A 19,748-nucleotide genomic window follows, 5' to 3' on the forward strand; every position below is an offset into this window, starting at 1 on the left:
TGTAGGAATTGGGCCAGTATTGGAACTTTTAACTTCTTGCTCTCTATCTTATGATCTCCGAAATTTAAGAATCTTGTGTTAACTGGGCTCTTATTATTTACTCTGACTCTGCCACCACCTCAATGCAAAGACTATCAATATCAGAATCATCTTCACAACCACCACTGAGAGATCCTAACTTAATCAATGCCACTACTACTATCATCATCATCCACTGCCGCCACCACCACCACCACCTCTACAAAAACACCAACACTATAATTGCTGCCATCATACACATCCACTGTCACCACTACACCACCACCACCACTGCCATGATAACCACATCTACCACAGCTGTTTGCTTACTTCTTACCCACGCTGTTTAAAATTTTCACAAAATAGCTGTCTACGTCACAGTAACACTATGCAGCTAATAATTTCAGATCAAAACAGACAATACGATTGGTTAAAATTCGCAGATTTAAACTACGTTTAAACTTATAAAATACATTTTTCTCAAAAAAACTAGTTGAAATTAATGTTTTCTTTTGACACATTCTACCAGTATACGAAGTTTCAAATTATTTAGTTAACTAGAAAAATCTGGCCTTCTTTTAGAAAAGATCCCTTAGCAGCATTGATCCTGGAAAGACGCTAATGATTCACCAGATTTTTCTTCAATTATCTGACATCAATTTTCATCTACTCTAAAAAGATTGTTATTGTCTTGTCTTATTCGATTACTGCCGCATTTTATGTTCACGGATGTAGTAATACAGGATTTTCAGCGTTTTTAACAAAATAAGTTGAGTCTAATTGATCGAGCTTATTGAAGAGCAATTTCTGTGTTGTTTGGATAAAAAGAGATATTTGTTCTTGATTGGGCATGCAAATCTGAAAACATTCTATGGATGTTTTTCTTTTCTTTTTCCAAATGAGGAATTCGAAAAGTATTTAGATGATTCACGACACCTGCACTTTTTATACTTAAATAATGTAGCTGATTTGCATCACCGATATCAAGACAAACTTGTTCTTTTTCTCTTTCCAGTGCAACTGTAGAACAGTATTTATATGGATATTTGACAAGATGTGCACCATTCAATGGATTCCATATTTTTGAAGTAATCAAGTATTATAGGGAACTACATGTCGGCTCACCTCGATATTTCTGCTTCCAACTTGCACAGTAGCGGTATAACCTCATTAAGTTAAACTTTGCTGACAATACAGTGGATAATAGTCACTATCACTTAATGTTTTTGAAAAGAAATCACGGGATAATTTTTGCTGCAACGTCCATTTCTTGGTACTTCAAAGAAATCTATAAACAACTCTATTAATTATGTAAGTTGAGCGATTGTGACATCGTTTGTATTCATGCTACACATGACCCTAGCACTGCTGAACCTCCGAATGTTTCTTTTGAAATATTTTATTTCTTATGGATAAAGTATGAACAATTCATGCAGTTCGCCAGGTAAATCTGGTACTTCTGGAATACAAATTAAAGTAGATTTACAGTAAGCACTAAAATCAGGACAGGTCAATGTTCCTCTAGTGCGCTCTTCTATGAATATTAGTGAGTTACAATGACAGCATCTTGCATCTATTAGACTAACGTTTACATTGGCAGCCACTTCTACTACTGAGCCTGTCATATCTTACAACATTCAACAGCCTTTTTGTTTTAGCAACTAATTCTACTCTGAGGTATTGGTTACCGTCTTTGTTCTTGAGAAAATCGCGAATTGACTATACTGGCACGTGAAAAAACATTCAAACGAGGTCGTTGCCAGTGCCGCTGGACTGGCTCCTGTGCAGATGGCACATAAAAAGCACCATTTGAGCCTGGCCGTTGCCAGTACCGCTTGACTGGCCCTCGTGCCGGTGGCACGTAAAAGCACCTACTACACTCTCGGAGTGGTTGGTGTTAGGAAGGGCATCTAGCTGTAGAAACTCTACCAGATCAGATTGGAGCCTGGTGCAGCCATCTGGTTCGCCAGACCTCAGTCAAATCGTCCAACCCATGCTAGCATGGAAAGCAGACGTTAAACAATGATGATTATTATTGTTGTTATCATTATTGTTATTATGAGAGGTCATTTTCTTATAAGTGAGAGAGCATATGAAATATAACCCATTTTTCTTTCTAAGTGTCGTAGTAGTTGTAGATAGTGCTATTTTGCCCTTCTTGTGGACTCTTCAGAACAGCATAACTTGGGCCCATGAAATAAGCTGGTACATGTTCATTTAAACCTTTAGGAATTATATAAAACTGATTTTCCTTTCTTTCTTTTTTTTCTTACTCTCTTAATGGAGAAAAGCAGTGAAGAGATAGAGGCAGGGAAATGAAGGCCTCAATCATTTAAAATTAAAATTAACGCTATATGTAAGTATTGATCAACATTTCCTATTTTTTTTTACTTTCAACAGTGGAGGGAAAGTCTCTTACATGTGTAAGTTTTTATTCTGGGAGTTTTAGAAAGATTTTGGGATCTAGTCAGTTTGGCTGCCAGCATCAATTCTGTTCAAATTGATTTCATATTCAGTATAATGATATACCTTTATTGGCTAATGAATGATGGGAAAATCATTTCTGCTATAAATCAATAAAGAGTTATTAGCAATTAAAGTTTGAAAGTTTTGGTAATTTTAGGCAATCATAAGCCATATTAACAAACGGAACATGAGAATTCTTTTGTTGGCAAGAAAGCAGGTCTTGACAAATATATTGAAACTACTTGTTTTACCTGTCTGTTGACAAATGAACATGTGAATTTATGAACTGGTCAACAAAATGTTTGTTTTTTTTTAAATATTCAATTTGTAACGTGTTCATCACATTTGCAATAAATGCATATTGAATGTTTAAAACTACTTACTTACTCGCTTCTTTTTGTTATTGAGGTGTGCTAAATAACGTTTTTTGAATAAATCTTTTAAGTTCATGCTATCACATTAAATGCATATTGAATACTTCAAACTACAAAACGTTTTGTTTACAAATATTGACTACACATGCTATTTTCAGGATGTTGACAAAATATGCAATCATGCACAAAATGACAGCTTCCAAATTCTGTTTCCTGACTGGGTGAAAATGATCAAACTTTAAACCTCTATAACTTTTTAAAAACATTTTTCTGAAAAAAGTGAAACAACTCCAGCAATTCAGCTTGGAAAAATATAGGATCTTTTCGGTTTGACCGGCAGTTTTTAAAAATAATTTCCACGTAAATAAACACTTTTAAACTTCGTATACTGGTAGAATGTGTTCATAAAACATCATTTTCTCTTGGCTTTATTGAGAAAATTCTATAGTTTGTAAGATATTTGTTGTTTTTTTCTTCAATTTCTGCAATTTCAACCAATCAATGACATCAATTGAGGTGAAAACATTCTGTGCCATATGAATATGTCCCTCGTTTAAGAAACAGATTGGGTTTATTTACATTTCTGAAGAAAAAAAAGATACCCTTCCCCCCACCCAAACCCTAACTAACTCTAACCAACCCTAACTTTAACCCTAACCCTAAAACAGATTGAAATGCAATGGATCGATACTAGGGTCATAATTATGGGTGACAATTTCATATGACACCACTAGAAAAAACTGCCTTTCAAACCGAAAAGATCCAAAGTATATTATTGTGCCAAATTTTAGAATTTTCGATAAACTTCAATTTCTGAAATGTTGGCAGCCAAACCAACTAAATCTAGTTCTAATGTTATTTCTCCCCACTTTTTTGTTCCTCCAGTACTTATTCACCTTGTTTGATAGTTCTTCATCATTTTCCAATAATTATAATCAGCTTCCGTGGGATTAAGCCTTGGAAATTTCATCCTTCCTCTAAAAATTTCACAGATGATTACAGAAATTTCACCCCAATTTCTGTAATCATCTTTGGCAGGCTCGCATGTGGGCTACAAGACCTGCTCTTGATCTGCATGGTGTAATGGAGAAGTGATATCTTTCACGTGCTCTTTCATATTTTTTTCTGTTCTCTTCAATGGCTGGAATTATGAGCTTCAGCTGTCAATGCCATTCATTATGCCACAGGACTCATCTTCCCAGGTGTCTGTGGAAATATCAGAGTTTATCTCTTCAGCACACTTCTGTATCACAATCTCTGGCCACCATGGCTCCTCCTGCCCTGATGCAGTTCAGCATAGAAAACTGCCTTTGGGAGCCTGCTGCCCTCCATCCTACAAGCATGTTCTACCCAGGGCAGCTGCGATGATGCAATGATGGGCCTCCACACTAACTGCACTAGTGCAGTGCAGAGCTTTTACATCAGGAATGCAATCCCACCATCTGATATGCAAAATGGGGTGCAGATGACAAAGATGGATTCACATCAAGACCTTGATGTTTTCTGCAGTAGATGGCCATGTATTCTGTGATATAGACAAGGCAAGGGAGCACTGTGTACACCTTTATCGTCATGTTGTGGTCATGGCAGTTCCATAGATGCTTCATGAGAGACTCAAAAGCCTTTGTGGCAGAGTGTATTCACTTCCTAACTTCAAGGTCAGACGAGTTAGTACAAGTCATTGCTCTGCTGAACTATGTAAAGGCTTCAGTGTGCTTTAGAGGCTCTCTATTTACTGTCACTGATTTAGGCACTCCCAATCTATTAGGACATCTTGGTGGAAACTGGTAGAGTAGTCAGTCTTCAAAGTGTTGACCGTAAGACCAAACATGTCAGCTGCACAAGAAAACTAGTCCACAATATGTTGCATGTCCTTAATGCTACTAGTCACAAGCCCTGAGTCATCTGTGTAGAGTGCCTCCCTAACACACATTTGCTACATTTTGATGGAGGCATAAAGACAGGCAGGTTGAAGATCTTCCCATCTGTTCTAGTGCAGATGAAAAACCCCCTTATGCAGATTGACCCTCATGGTTTCAAGACTAGTTGTGAGGTAAAGAGACAAGAGTGCAGGGGAAAGCACACACCTTTGTTTCACACATTAGTTGACTTGCGAATGCTTCACTAAATTCTCCTCCAACTGAGACTAGTCTTTTCATTCCTGTTTGGAAGTGATTTATGATATTGACAAGGTTCTTGGTCAACTGTGTCAAATGCTTTGAGAAAGTTCACAAACACCACTGCTTTCTCCTGTAGTTGTTGCAGTGTGAAGGTCATGTCCATAGTTGATCTCCCTGACTTGAAGCCACATTAACACCCTGATAGGAACTGCTCTGACATGTTTTTTCAGCCAGTTCAGAATGGTTTTCACTAGCACATTGCCAGCAATGACCAACAGAAAAATGCCCTGGTGGTTCCCACATTCTGCTGGATCTCCCTTCTTTTTGTAAATGGTGACTAACAGGGTGGAGTCCTGGGGTGCACATTCATTGGAAAGACAAGTGTTGTACAGCCTCAACAACTCCTCAGTAAATATGTTTTTTCATACAAGCACACATGCCCACACATTCACATGCACGTAAACGTGCACAGACACAAGTTTGTTCTTTGGGGATTAACATATGAATAGAATTGTGTCTGGGAAAATTTTCCATTATTTATATAAATACACATAATAAACGTTTTCATTGTTAATTATTTGTTATTTGTACGCAAATACAAAAGGAAATATTTGTTGCAAAACTGAGATCTCAAAAATCATGGCTGAACTCCAATTTTGAAAGTAACTTCAATTTTTTCTTATTTTGGAATTAAGAAAGCAAACAACTGTCACTAGATCTTAGAGCCAGAAGAATAGTCAAAACCTGACGATCTTATCTGGGAAATAACTTACGCAATAAAACAAGGTATGTATAAAAGGCAGTTCTTTGGTATTGAAGGATGACATCATTCACTCACACAACCTTCCCTCATTGAGTGGCTAGGCCGAAACAGTGGGAGAATGGCATTGTCTCCTCATATTGACACTCTGGAGATCAATACTGAAGGGTCGCTGTTATTTTGATACAAAATTTCTGTGTATGTTTTTATTGGCAATTATGTTCTTTTTTCTTAAACACACACACATGCAGGCATACAGACACACACACATAATTAATGAAGTTTTCTGTGTAAATTATTTGCTATTTGTATATAAGCACAGCACAAAAATGATTTGTGATGTGATATAAAAATAGAAATAGGTATGGAAAGTTTAGATTTAGAAAAAGAAAAAAAAATTCATCAGAAATCTTCATTTGCCATGTGCATGAACAAAATTATAGCTCAATTCCAACTCAAATTATGATGACCTTTTTTTATTTTGCAATTTGCGATGAGCAGATTTAAAAACTTTATCTTAGATAAAATTAAATAAATAAATAAAATCCTTCAAAATTTATTTTGTATCTTTTACTTGTTTTACTCATTAGACTGCAGCCATGCTGGGACATCACCTTGAAGAATTTTAGTCGAATGAATTGTCCCTAGTACTTATTTTCTTGAAGCTTGATACTTATTCTATCATTCTCTTTTGCTGAATTGCTAAGTTAATGCACCAACACCAGTTGTCAAGCAATGGTGGGGCACAAACACATACACAAAGTTTAACACACACACATATATATAGAATGGGATACTTTCAGTTTCCATCTACCAAATCTATTTACAAGACTTTTGTTGGCTTGAGCCTGTAGTGGAAGACACTTGCCCAAGGTGCTACACAGTAGGACTGAACCCAGAACCATGTAATTGGGAAGCAAACTTCTTACCACACAACCATGCCCATGCCTGTTTGGGGATTTCACTAAAGTTAAAATTAATTTTTTTCAGAAATACAAAATAAATAAAACCCCTTGAAATTTGAGGATTTTAGCAGGTGTTTATGTCTTTACATTATTATCATCATCATCATCCTATAACGTCCATTTTCCATGCTAGCCTAGTCTTTCATATATCCAATGACAGTCATAAAATGAAAGTGATTTTATTTTTGTAACAATAATTTGCCCAAACCTTTTAAATTGTCACAAGTCTAATACATAAAACAACTGTAGTTTTATGCCTTTGGAAAGTGGAAAGGGATATGGAATGTTTTGTATGAAAATTTGAAATTTAAAAAAAAGTATTTTTTCCAGATTAATAATCTCTGTTACCATGTGGATTAAAAATTAAAATTCAAAAAGGTGAAAAGTAAAAAAAAATGGTGTAGGGAGTAGAGAATTTAAAATTTTGAAAATATTTTTTTGTTTTTTGGAGATATCAAAAACATAGGAATCCAAAAAGATTTTTGAAAAAAAGCGGGTGGGCTTAGGTGGAAAACACCTGACTTCCACCATTTTTTTGTGCATATGATTGTGTATCAAATGGAAAAAGTTTGAAAAAAAATACATTCCATTTTGTGTTGAAAAAAGGCAGGAAAAAGAATTGTAGTGGTGATTGCTATTGTGAGAGCAGGTAGGGGAGTGATGTTCTAAAATCATGGATTAAAATTTCTTTTAAGGGCTACCCCTATTGTTTTTTAGTGTATAGCGGAAAAAAAAATTAAAAAGCCATTGTAAGGGCTCCGGAAAAGAAGGAGGCAAGGAATCATAGATTTTAAAAATTTCTTTTTCATAAAAGGTTTCCCCTCCCACCATTTTGAAGTGCATAGTGGAAAAAAAACTTGAAAATCTCTGTCAAAAATGAAGAAAATCTAACTTATGTTTGTACATTTAAAATGTTTGGTAGATCCAAACATCACACTTGATATTGCTTTTTAGTATCTCCACATTCTTTAACATTTTCATACTGAAGAATACTCACACTGCATAGTCACAACAGAAAAGAAAAGTCAGTTTACAAAAACCTTCGCAATGTGTTTCAAAACGCTTGTCTCAATAGCCCCCTTTATGACCAGTGTAGAAAAGAAACTGCCATTCAGTGCTATGTATTTTGCAGAGCAGTTTGTATTGACAAGATGCTGAAGGACAAAGCTCTGCTCATTGGTCTGAATTGTGAAGAAAAGATTGATGAAAGTTATTATTCAGACAAAAGAGCAATGTCAGTAGAATGAGCCAGCAATTATGAGTTGTTCATTTCAACACCACCAAAAAAGGGTTTCATTCACCATGGACCTGACAGGAGAACAAAAACTAGATGTGTCATAAAGAAAAATGTCTTGCCAGGTATGACAATTTTCACCAATTATCAGGCTAATTATCAGAATCTCCACTAACTTGGCAACATTCAGTCCAGAATAGTCCAAAATAGAAGCTATGATGGTCACCTGTATTGAATGCAGATACAATGAAAAAGAAAGAAAAAATAATTTGATATAATATTGAAGAAATTTCATGTTACATACTGTTTGAATCACATAAATTCTTCGTACATTGCTATGTGAGACTGCCTCATTTTCCCTATCGATTCACTTATTTATTTTAGGTATCTTTTTATATGAAACCAATCAGCCTTGGTATGGTTGGTGCATACCCCAGTACTTGGATCCACAAAATTCTTGGCATGAATCACTATTCTGTGAATGTAACCAAGTTGGTGGAGACTTCAACAACTGATCCATTTGTTAGTAAAAATTGTCATGCCTGGCAAGACATTTTCCTTTATGACATATCACCAGCAGATAGAGTTCATCCACTTGGATCAGTGGTACCTGCACCAGTCCACATTCTCACCCTGGTAACCAATTACTTGACAGAGATGGGTATCAAAACTGTCCCTGACTCTCTTCACAGTCCAGACCTTGTTCCCTGCAACTTTTGGTTGTTCCACAAGCTGAAGGAGCACCTTAGAGGCAGTCGTTTTGAAGATATTGAGATGAAGTAGTCTGTGACAATGATCTTGGACACCTTCACTTTAGCGGATTTCTGTGGGGCTTTTACAAAGTGGCTGGAGCACTATGACAAGTGCTTTGAAGTCATAAGATCCTACTTTGAAAAAAATTAGAGCTTTGTACTTCTTTGAAATTAATAAATGTCTCTCCTAAAAAGTCTCAAACCTTCTGGAATGTGCCTTGTAAATACTTTATATGCTACAATTCAGAAACATACACTGAGTAGTAAAGTCTCTCATGTTCTGATATTTAATTTAATTTTATTTATTTATTTACTGAACTGCTCAGAATAGCTGCATACACAAAGGCCATGTTTAAAAATAGTTTCAAGCCGATTGAATATATTTTTGTATATTTAAGAATTGCAATTTTGAAAAAGGAAATTTTTTTAAAACTGTAATTACTGTATTTGTCAACATATAATTAAAAAAAAAAAAGGTTTGGCTATTATTTCTAGTAATTCTGAAAGACCAACTACCCTTTTTTTCAAGTGTCACATATCTACTTAAGGATGTGGGATGCCCTTCATGCTATAAGCACTGAGTAGAAGGCATTTAACAGGGCTCAATGTGGTTACTCAATATGCTAGAAATAACAGTAAAGTCACCCTCAGGCCAGTCACAGCTGTTGGAAGAAGCATTAGTAAGTTTTAATAGATTCTGGTTTCTCTTTTTATTAAATCATTGAATTTTTGTTCTGACAAAGTGTGTTGGAGGCATGTGCACAGAAAAAAATTTTCATTTTATTCATGAAAAATATGTTGGCAAAATAATGAAATAAGAGGAGGGGTACTGATCAGAGATTTAGAAAACGTGAATTTGAATTTTTTTTAAACAGGAAGGCTTCCTCATATTGGTTTCAAATTTTGACACAGGGCCAGCAATTTTGGGGGATTAGATTGACCACATCACTCAACTGGTACTTATTTTATCTTCTCCGAAAGGATGAAAGGCAAAGTCGACCCTAGCAGCATTTAAACTCAAAGCGTAAAGACAGCTGGAATGCTACTAGGCATTTTACTCACTCTTATATGACTTCCTTGTATTGCTGTGAAATAATGTGAAATATAAAAAGGTTTGGAAAAATGGGGAAGAGGGATTGAAATTCGGATATGCTGTTTTTTGTTTATTTTTCTTTGGCAAAATTGTAATCTCCATTGTCAAATGCAAGAAAACAAATGTGGTGTGTGCATGTTCGACATCTCAGATTTGGCTGTAATTTCTTGCTTGTGGAGAGACCACATCAAGCTCTTTTCATGCGCTGGTTGGAAATCACTCAAGCATGTGAAAATGAGCAAACGAGTTTCAGAGCATTCAGAATATTGGTATGAATGTATATGGATGGGGGAGGAGTGTAGTTTTATCAAAAAATAGTAATTTTAGAAAAAAATTTTTTTCCGAAATATAATTGCATGTTTAGACTTAAATACTCAGAAATCGGCTCCAGGCATAAGTCTCTAATGATTGGTCATGTGACTAGTCATGTGACACAGAAATACTTTTAGATTGGTCTAGTTTTATGTGGGTTATGAAATGCATATCTAATTGTGTTGCAAAATAAACCACCAGATGCAACAAATTAAAAATGTTAGCCTCATTTTGTCAATAAATAATATGAAATTTTTCATTTTCACCATGAGGCGAGAGAGAGCATGGAGAGGGGAGACTTTCAGGAAGCCATGTCACATTATTTTTGTACCTGTTGAAGCATGTGTAACCAAGTTTGACTGAGATGAAAAGCCATCTATGAATGATTTTCTACAGTTCACATTTTCTTTGTGACACATTTATCTGGTCTGTTGTGTAATTTTATTTAACTGAAGAATAAAGTACCACTGTTAATTGGAAGCTTGTTTTTGGTTTGTATTAAAAGGCCCAGCGAAATGACCTTCCAGCTAAATAATTTTTGTAATTTTCTACATGCAAGTCAAAAAAAATTTTTCTGAAAAAAAGTGGGAAACGAAAAAATGGTGGGGTTGTAGGCAATTTAAATTTTGAAATTCTGATATTTTGGCATAACCATAGCCTATTGTTAAAAACGTCAGACTCCGTAGAAAATTTTTTTAGTAAATCAAAAGGTTATGGAGTGCATATCCTACACCTCCTCCAATTAAAGTTTATATCCATGAAGGTTGTCTTTGAGGTAGATGTCTTTAATTTACATAACACTAACTAGGTCTGCTTCCAGCAAAGAATAAAACTACTGTGGCACCAGTTTTGTCATTTTAGACATGGTGTAGTTTAAAGAAAATTTAGCTGTTATTTCTTACCTATTGAGACATTATGTAAAGGTTTCATGTGTGCAATTCTCATGGGGCCAAGCAATCATGATTTCTGGTCTGTCTCATGATGGAGCCTTCCAATTGGCTAAAATCACATAATTTTAAATACTTGTAGCTTCTTTATTATTAATTTCTGGAAAACTACATCACAACTACATTTTTTAAAATAATCTTGCGAAAATTTGATAAGAAAGAAATTTAATAAGGCCTATTATTTGTAGCAGGCTCAGTAATCAAATAAAAAATTCCCACATTATGTATGTTGGCTGTTGATCAATGACAAAGAAAATGACTTTTCAACAAGCAAAGCAGCTAGTTCTAAAATCTCTATAAGAAATGCAAGTAGTAACTCGACTGAAAAGTTATGTTTGTTGCCACTTCAACAATGGCTGTTCTACACGGAACGACATTATTACTCATTTTTAACCCCAGGAGAATGCCTCCTCCAGCTGGTTAACAATGCAGCCATGTTGAAGTGGCAACAAACATTACTTTTCAGTAGAGTTACTACTTGCATCCCTTATAGAGATTTTAGAACCAGCTACTGAATGTTGCTTATTTTTCTAAATATTGTGCAATGGGGTGAATGACTGCAGACTCGTCTTTACCGGTGTTATTGTGCTTGATTTCACTCGTGTGTGAGTTATTGTTTTATTACATTGAATTACTGAATTGTTGAATATTGTGATTATCTGTGTTTGTGAAAATTTATAGGTAAAGCTGTGAACAATGGTGTTATGGATACATAAGTACAAACAGGCAGTTATGCTGTGGTGATGGGCAAAAGCCTGTCAGTGGAGCTACTGCAGATATGTGAATTGGAAGTCAAGGTCAGGGACTTCAAGAAGTATAACACCTTATTGAAAGAGGAGGGAGGATGTCTAAGGCTGACACCCTCAAAAGAAGTGACTGAGAATGCAGAAAGGAAAAACCATCACATATAGAACATTGAATATAGCAACAAAGAAGGTGGAGATAGCAACCGTAGAAGTGGTTGAGGAATGCTTAAAAGAGATAAAGGAGATAACCATATTCTATACCAGAGGATGAAAGTTTGGCACAGTGGAGGTACACTTCGTCAATGAGAATGAAGCTAAAAAATACTCCACCATAGCCTTGAAATCGGCGGAGTGAGCACTGTTACCTACTTACTGTGGCAAACATACAGCCAGAGTAAGGATAGGGAGAGTGCCTCCTGAAATTGACGAGGCATGGCTTGTGGTAGCCATACTCTACAATACAGAAGAAGACACGGAAGTCCTGAAAATGTCAAAGACTGTGGAAGTCAATTGGTGGGGATATGGACTAGAGGTAATGGTCCAAATCAGCTTACCAGACCCCCATAAGATTGTTGAAGAACTCGTTTTACCAGACGAAACCAGACTGAGAATTATAGTGGAAGGTAGACCTCCAATATGTTTTGCATGTGGAGTAAGGGGTCACATGTAAGTCAAGTGTCCCCAGAAACACAAACAGGGGGAGGCAGAGAAGGAGAGTCGGGAAGAAGAGATCGTAATGGCGGAGGAGGGAAAGGAGTTTACAGTTGTAGAAAGGAAGAGAAAAAACAGCAAATCTCCACCAAAAAAGAATGGGAAGGTGGAGGAAAATAAGAATGAAAAAAGAAAAAATGAGGTATCAACAGGAGATCAAACGCAAAGACCAGAGCCTTCAACTAGTAAGGAGAAGGAAAGAGGGAAGAAGAGACTAGAAAGTGAGAAAGAGGAACAAGTAGAGATAGAAATACCAACAACAGAGGCAGAGAGTGAGGTAATACAGTCGAGAAAGCCACCAAAGGGGAGATACAAAAAAGTTATGGTTGCATACAAAAAGAGCATGGAATTGCAAAGATGAAAGGCATTATAAGAATTAAGCTGGCCGAAAAGGTGGGGAAACAAAATGAGAAAGCAGTGCTGCTGGAAGATGAGAGAGCAGGTAGATTGAGAGAAATATTCAAAGACAGGATACAAATAACAGCATTACGATTTAGATATGAACTACCATCAGTGATAAAGTTCGAGGAGTTAATAGAATTTTTGGTGTAAACATGATACAAACTGGAAAAATAATTATTTATGTAAAAACAGTAAAATGGAACTTCCCACTTTGTAGGTAGGAAAGCCATTTCATTCTCATTATTTTCACAATTCATAATTCATCCACTAATTGTTTGTATGTACCCCATGTCCTGTGGTGTCCTTTCTAAATTCAGGCTTTATTCCTATAATAAAGAAAACATCTCTAGCAGACTCTTTTTTTGCGTCATGAGTGACATTTTGCTACTAAACGTTATGTGAGTTCATTCTCGTCTGTTTTGTATGTCACTTTTGTGTTGTATTTTGAATACTTGTTGTTATTTGAACTGTTGTACATCGAAAAACAGTAATTTTCACCCTACAGGGCAGAAAATTCTGTTGAATTTTCTGTTGGATTATTATTTTGAAAAATAAATAACTTATTATTGAACTGTTTGTTATAATCATTACTGGCTTAATCTTTTTGAATTTGTCATTTGTGACAAAGATTTAAAAAAAAATAAAGTTTTTGTGATGGAATTCAACATTGCATCCTGAAAGGATTTCCCTGTCATGGGAAAAGGATTAACAAGTAATGATGAGGAAACACAGGAAAAACAAAGTTTTTCAGCTGCAGTGGGTGGTGACATGACTGAGTTAGAAGTTAAAATGGAACAACTGTTCAAGTTCCGAAATTTGATTTAAAAACGTGGCAGCGACACTAAACTGTTGCTGCCTCCTGAAATGGTACAAGCAATTAATGCTAGAACTGTGGTATATAAAAATCTACAACTTGAAGGAAAAGCGAATTATGGAAGCCAAGAACAAAGTGGTGGAATGGTGCATGGCACCAATATGGAATCGGGTATGCTACGTTAGCTGTGGAACGCGAAGTATGACTGTCAAAGCACAGTAACAAATGGCTAACGTAGCCAAGGAGGTGTCAACAAGGGCACTAAAGAACAAGGAGATAATGCTGCTACTCACATACTCGAGACGCAGAACTGTAAAAATTATGGTTGAAGAAATCCCAGCAGGACTTGAAGTTATGTGGGTAGCAGCAGCTGTGATTTACGACGTAGAAGAGGAGGTGTCAATCTAACAGATGGAAAAAAAGATGCAATAAACTGGAAAGGCCAGACACTAGAAATGGTAGTCTTAGCTGCGAATGAAACACTAGAGTATTTGTAGGGAAGGGGCTATCAATGCGAGGAACTGGAGGGACGTAGGCCCCAATGCTTCAAGTGTGGAGAAAAGAGCCACGTTTGCTCCAAGTGCACTAAAAAGAAAAAAGCTAATGAGGCCCCTCCCCAAAAAGCTGCAAAGGAGATGAAAGAAAAAACAGACAAACCGGAAAATGCTTCAAAGAAGGAAGGAAAAGTAGCTGAGAAGAAAGACACAACTGAAGAATTGGATTTTACCACAGTCACGCATAAACAAAAAAAGACACATGCCCCTGACTCCCCTACAATAAAAAAAATCAACAAAGTATGCAACAAACACACACAACAAAACTCCCCAACCCAACCCCATGGTAAAAATCATTTATCAACCACCCCCCAAAACACGAAAAATCAGTGGCCTTTAGAGAGAAAAATGAAGTGATGTCTAAAATAATTAGATCACACCATAAGGCATGTGTGTACAAAATATTGAAATACACACCGACAGGCATTAGATTTCATTAGATGAAAGCCTATTGACAGACCTGAAAGCGCGTTACCCAGACAATATATGAGATGTCAGCACTGAAGTGGCAAAGGGAAAATTAATTGTAAGCCTGGCAGCCATACCAACAAATAGCCTAGTGGCTACACCAATGAAAAGCCCAGCGGCTTCACCAGTAAAAGAAAAGGATGGGGAGGCAGGTGAATTTGTGCAACCCCTCCCCAAATTTAAATTGTAAGTAATTCCTTTCTATAAAATTCATCATGTTGATTAAGCTAGGGTGCATAAATGTGTGTGGCCTGGGGTTGAAATGGAAACAAGCTTGTTTCCTGAACGACTTAAGGTCATGAGGTATAGATGTGGCCATTGTAACTGAGTCCAAGATGAGTGAACCACAAGCATTCTTGCCTCTTCTGAATGGCTGTGAGAAGTTTATTTCTCCTAACCGATGAGGAGGATGGGGCACAGTGGTCCTACTCAGGAAGACCTTGGACTTACAGGTAAGTACAGTCTTTATGGACCTAGAAGGTTGGTAGCTGTCTATGCTCCTTAGGAGTGTAGATAGTCTGGTTTTTATCGAGACCGAGAGCACTTTCTAGTGACATCAAAAATGGTAGTTCTGTTAGGAGACTTTAACACTATCCTTGATGCACGGGCGGATAGTGTTGGCTCAACTGATAGGAGGGGAAATCCTGGCCTCAAGGGTTTACTAGAAAACTATAATCTAGTAGACTGGATGAGCCGAGCATTCCACAGTGGACGTGGAGTAATAACGACTGCTCACGCAGATCTCATAGATAGGATATTCGTTAGAGATAGAGATAAGGATACTTTTAGTCGTCCACAATTTTGCATTGTCCCTAACACAGATCACAAATTTGTGACATGCGAGGTACATATAGATAAATGTCATAGACAGGGACCCGGGTACTGGAAGATGAACAAATCTATTTTGACTTGTGAAGTTTTCAGTGCCTAGATTAAGGATTTAGTACAGAGGGCATTATGTGGCACCATCATTAATAATAGATGGTGGCACAGTCTCAAGAAAGCCATTCATTTAGAGTCTATTAGATTTAACAATCATCTGATTGCTAAATCTAATAGAATTCAGATGAGGCTATGGAATCTGGCTCTGCAGCTGGAGTACTGGTGGTGAGAACAGTCTTGTACTGTCACCTCAAAGCCAAAAACAAAGGCTGCAGAGTTAGAGCTAAGCTATGTGCAGTGGGCCGAGACGGTATTAACATTGCCAGATGGGCCCATCATGCGGAGTGTCAGAAGGGCAAAAAAGCCTCTATAAAACTAATGAACAGGGGTACAAGATCTATGGACAGGATGAGATGCAAAAGGCATTTCACCTGGTTGTTTTGGCAGAGCGATGTGCTAGAGCATGGGGAGTCCCTAAAGGGCTTCCTCATCGGTGGGCTGCGACTCTTGGCACGTGAGGCAGAATGATGTGAAGGATCGATTACACGTGGAGGTCAAAGAGGTGTTGGCTGAGTGCGCCAGGGACAAGTTGCCAGGGCTGGATGGGCTACCCTATGAGTTTTATTGTAGCATGCCGGACTTGTTCAGGGCCTGCTGGCAAGTGTCTACACAAATTAGCAACAGAATGGGAAGATTCCCTGCTCTGTGAATCGGGGAGTGGTGATACTGATCCAAAAGGACCCAAGCAAGGAGGACATTCTAAGTAATTACAGGCCCATAACTCTACTCTATGTAGAGTTAAAGATTTTGGCCAAGGTGTTAGCAAAAAGGTTGACGTGTTCTGGAGAAGCTTGTCGGGAAGGCACAGACATGCACCATTCCAGGTAGGTCGAACCAGGATAATCTTCACCTTATACACTACACCTTAGACTGGTTGGGTAAATTAACTGCCAAAGGTGGGATACTAGTCTATTTAGACCAAAGTAAAGTGTCTGATAGGGTAGACAACCAGTACTTAGCAGCAGTCCTCGAAGTGGCTGAGCTGGGCCTGGACTTCCGAAGGTTGATCTCCACAATGTATAGCAGCATCAAATCTACCATTCAGATTAACAGCTACCTGTCAGAGCCATTTTCAATCAAATGCTCAGTTCGTCAAGAGTGTTCCCTGTCTCTGCTGCTGTACGTGTTGGCTCTTGAGCCATAACTGTGGTAGTTGGAGAATTTGGGGTGCATCCCCAATGAAATCAGATGTGGTAAGTCAATCTCTGCTTATGCAGTTGACGTCACCATCATTGTGTCCAATGAAGCTCAGCTACCTTCTGTGGAGGACGCTATCAAAGGATATGGGTCAGGGGCAAAAGTTAACAAGGACAAGTTCATTGGCTTGCGCCACGGCACCTGGAGGAGCAAGTTGATACCGTCCAGTGTTGTGGGTCACTGGACAGATGGTCCTGTTATGTTGCTTGGAGTTGGGTTTGGACCAGTCTCCCAGATGGAGAAGAATTGAAGTGAGGTGGCAGACAGGGTGGAAGCCCTAGTCCGGACAGGCTCTGTCCCCGAAAGGAAGGGTAGAGGTGGTACAGGTGTTTATTGCATCTGTAATCACCTACCACCTAACCTGACTCGTGGCTAAACAAGCTGGAATGCCTCCTTTTCTTATTGTGGAAAGGAGGAAAGCCACTTGTGAGGTGCTCCATCTGCTGCCAGGAACTGTTAAAGGTTGGGTTAGGGATGCCCTGGTTAATGATGCACAGACATGCATTGAGGCTGAGACATCTCTGGTGCTACCTGGAAAGTAACACGGTTTGGAATCCACTGGCGGACGAATTTTTCCCGCAACCAGCCTCTTTGGAGAGATTCAAACCCAATTTTATTAAAAGACGTAATCTGACAGAATGCCAAAAGGAGTGTTAACAGGCACTTGTGCTTATCCACAAGATGGGTAAGGCTGGCTGTGGGAATACCACCTCAGTTTGGTACAAAGGGTTGGTAGAGAGTAAAAATGATGACATCCTAGGAGGGGCGCTGGGGTCAAATGGGAACTAACTTGCCAACTTGTTTCAAAAAACTTTCAGGCCAAGGTATTTGGATAATTACCAAAAATCCCTGTTCGCAAGAAGTAATCTAGGCACAGAATGTCAGTGCCACTGACATGTCCAAGATGTGGGCTGGACGAGGAAACCATCCAGCATGCTTTTGTACAATGTTGGGAGCTGTCAAGCTTGATAATTTACGTAGAACACATGTTGTCACATCTGGGGAGAGTACGGCTATCAGCTGAGTCTATAATAAAGATTGTGCTGCCAACTGGACTCTCAAAGGAAGGTGAGGCATGTTTTCTCTGTACAGTTGCAGTGTTGAAAGAGTGAATGCAAGGATTCATGATGGGATCCTTCATCTCTGGCCCTGGTTTGCTACTTTACTTCAGATACTATCTGAAAAGCAAGATAGGGTTGGAAAGGAGAATCCTGTCATGAAGTGTGTTCGAGAAACGATGAGCTGTGATGAGAAAGGTGGGTGTTAGTAACCCAACTTAATCAGCATTAGAAAAAGAAAGGATAGCCGCTGAGCCTTTCAGGCTGCCGAGTGTATCCCCTCTTTGAAATAAAAAAAAAAGTCAACGTATATTGTATATATATATTTTATAATCAATTTTTAAAATGTATGGCACATTCGAACTCATTATTACATTATTTTTGTTTGTATTGTCCTGTCCCTTCTGTATTCGATACATATTCTCATAATAAAAAAATCAACTCTAGCAGACAAGCATCCAGTACTGAGGAAGGGCAAATACCCTGAAACCAGGCTGGTCTACTGGCCCTGTTAAATTGCTAGATGGTAGGGGTTTGCTCTACTGCTCACAATATATTGGATACAGGTTGTATCATTAACCAGCTGGAGGAAGTGTTCTCCTGGGATTAATAAAGAGTAGTAACATCATTCCATATGGAACAGCCTTGCTGAAGTGAAATGACTTTTATAATACAGGAATTTCCCATGCTACAGGGGCTAGGTGTTTCTGCAAATCTTACAATGTGAAATTCTATTGTATACATAAAAACATTTAAAGAGAAATGCATTAAGGATTAAGAATTATAATAGAGAATATTGAGGGATGGTGATAGATAGAATGAGAAATACTGGAAGGATGAGTGACACTATCTTCCATCTTAGAGTTCATAACCAACAATTGTTGTTTGTGGTGTATCATTTCTGTATAGCACAGTGTAGGAACTGAGCTCATTGTAAACTTCTCTTGTAATTTTTATGTTACATTCACTATTATGGTTGTTATCAGCAAGGGACAGCAGACCTTCCTTTGTAAGTGGAAATCCTATAGCAGTAACCTATACAATTTAAGTTGAGGTGTTGGGGAGATTTCTGTAATTTCAACTTGCTCTTGTTCTAATAACATCAGTTCCTGATCAGATAAACTTTCTCTGTGGGTCACTACTAACTCAGCCACCTTGTCCTCAGTGACTTCATTTGCAGGTGTCACAATATCTTAATGAATTTGATTTAGCCTTTCTGCTCATGGAAAACTTGTAAAGTCATGGATATAATCTGACCAAATGCTTTTCTAAGTGCCATTCAAAGTTGAGGGTTTCAATTCATCTCATCAGTCGGCTGTTATCCGCAGTCAATTATGTTGGACTTATTCCAGGTCTCTAATTGCAGATTTATCCTCCTGGTCAATTGCTTTAATAAGTTGTTAGGAAGTTTTCAGATATGTCTTGAAGTTGCTATTACACTTTGATCCATTGACTAGAGCAAAGCTGTTGTATTCTTGGGAATATATTCTCCTCTCACATTATCAGAAAGTTCATTTCAATTCACTAAATGTTTTGGTGCATTATCTAAAAGGAGTAATGCTTTGTTGGAAATATGTCTGGCATTGTACTTTTCAATAGCAAGACCAAAAAAAAAAATGCTTTTAAACCATTCTTTGAAAAGGCTCTTCATAATAATATTTGCTGCCACTTCAACATGGCTGTTCCATATGAACCAATGTTACTACCATTTTTAACCCCAAGAGGAAGCTTCCTCTAGCTGTTGCAAGATTAGTGACTGATTGTCACTTATTTTTCTATATGCTGTGATCTGGAATGAACTACTACTATCTCTAG

Source organism: Octopus sinensis, linkage group LG2, assembly GCF_006345805.1.
Source record: "Octopus sinensis linkage group LG2, ASM634580v1, whole genome shotgun sequence".
Taxonomy (NCBI): Eukaryota; Metazoa; Mollusca; class Cephalopoda; order Octopoda; family Octopodidae; genus Octopus; species Octopus sinensis.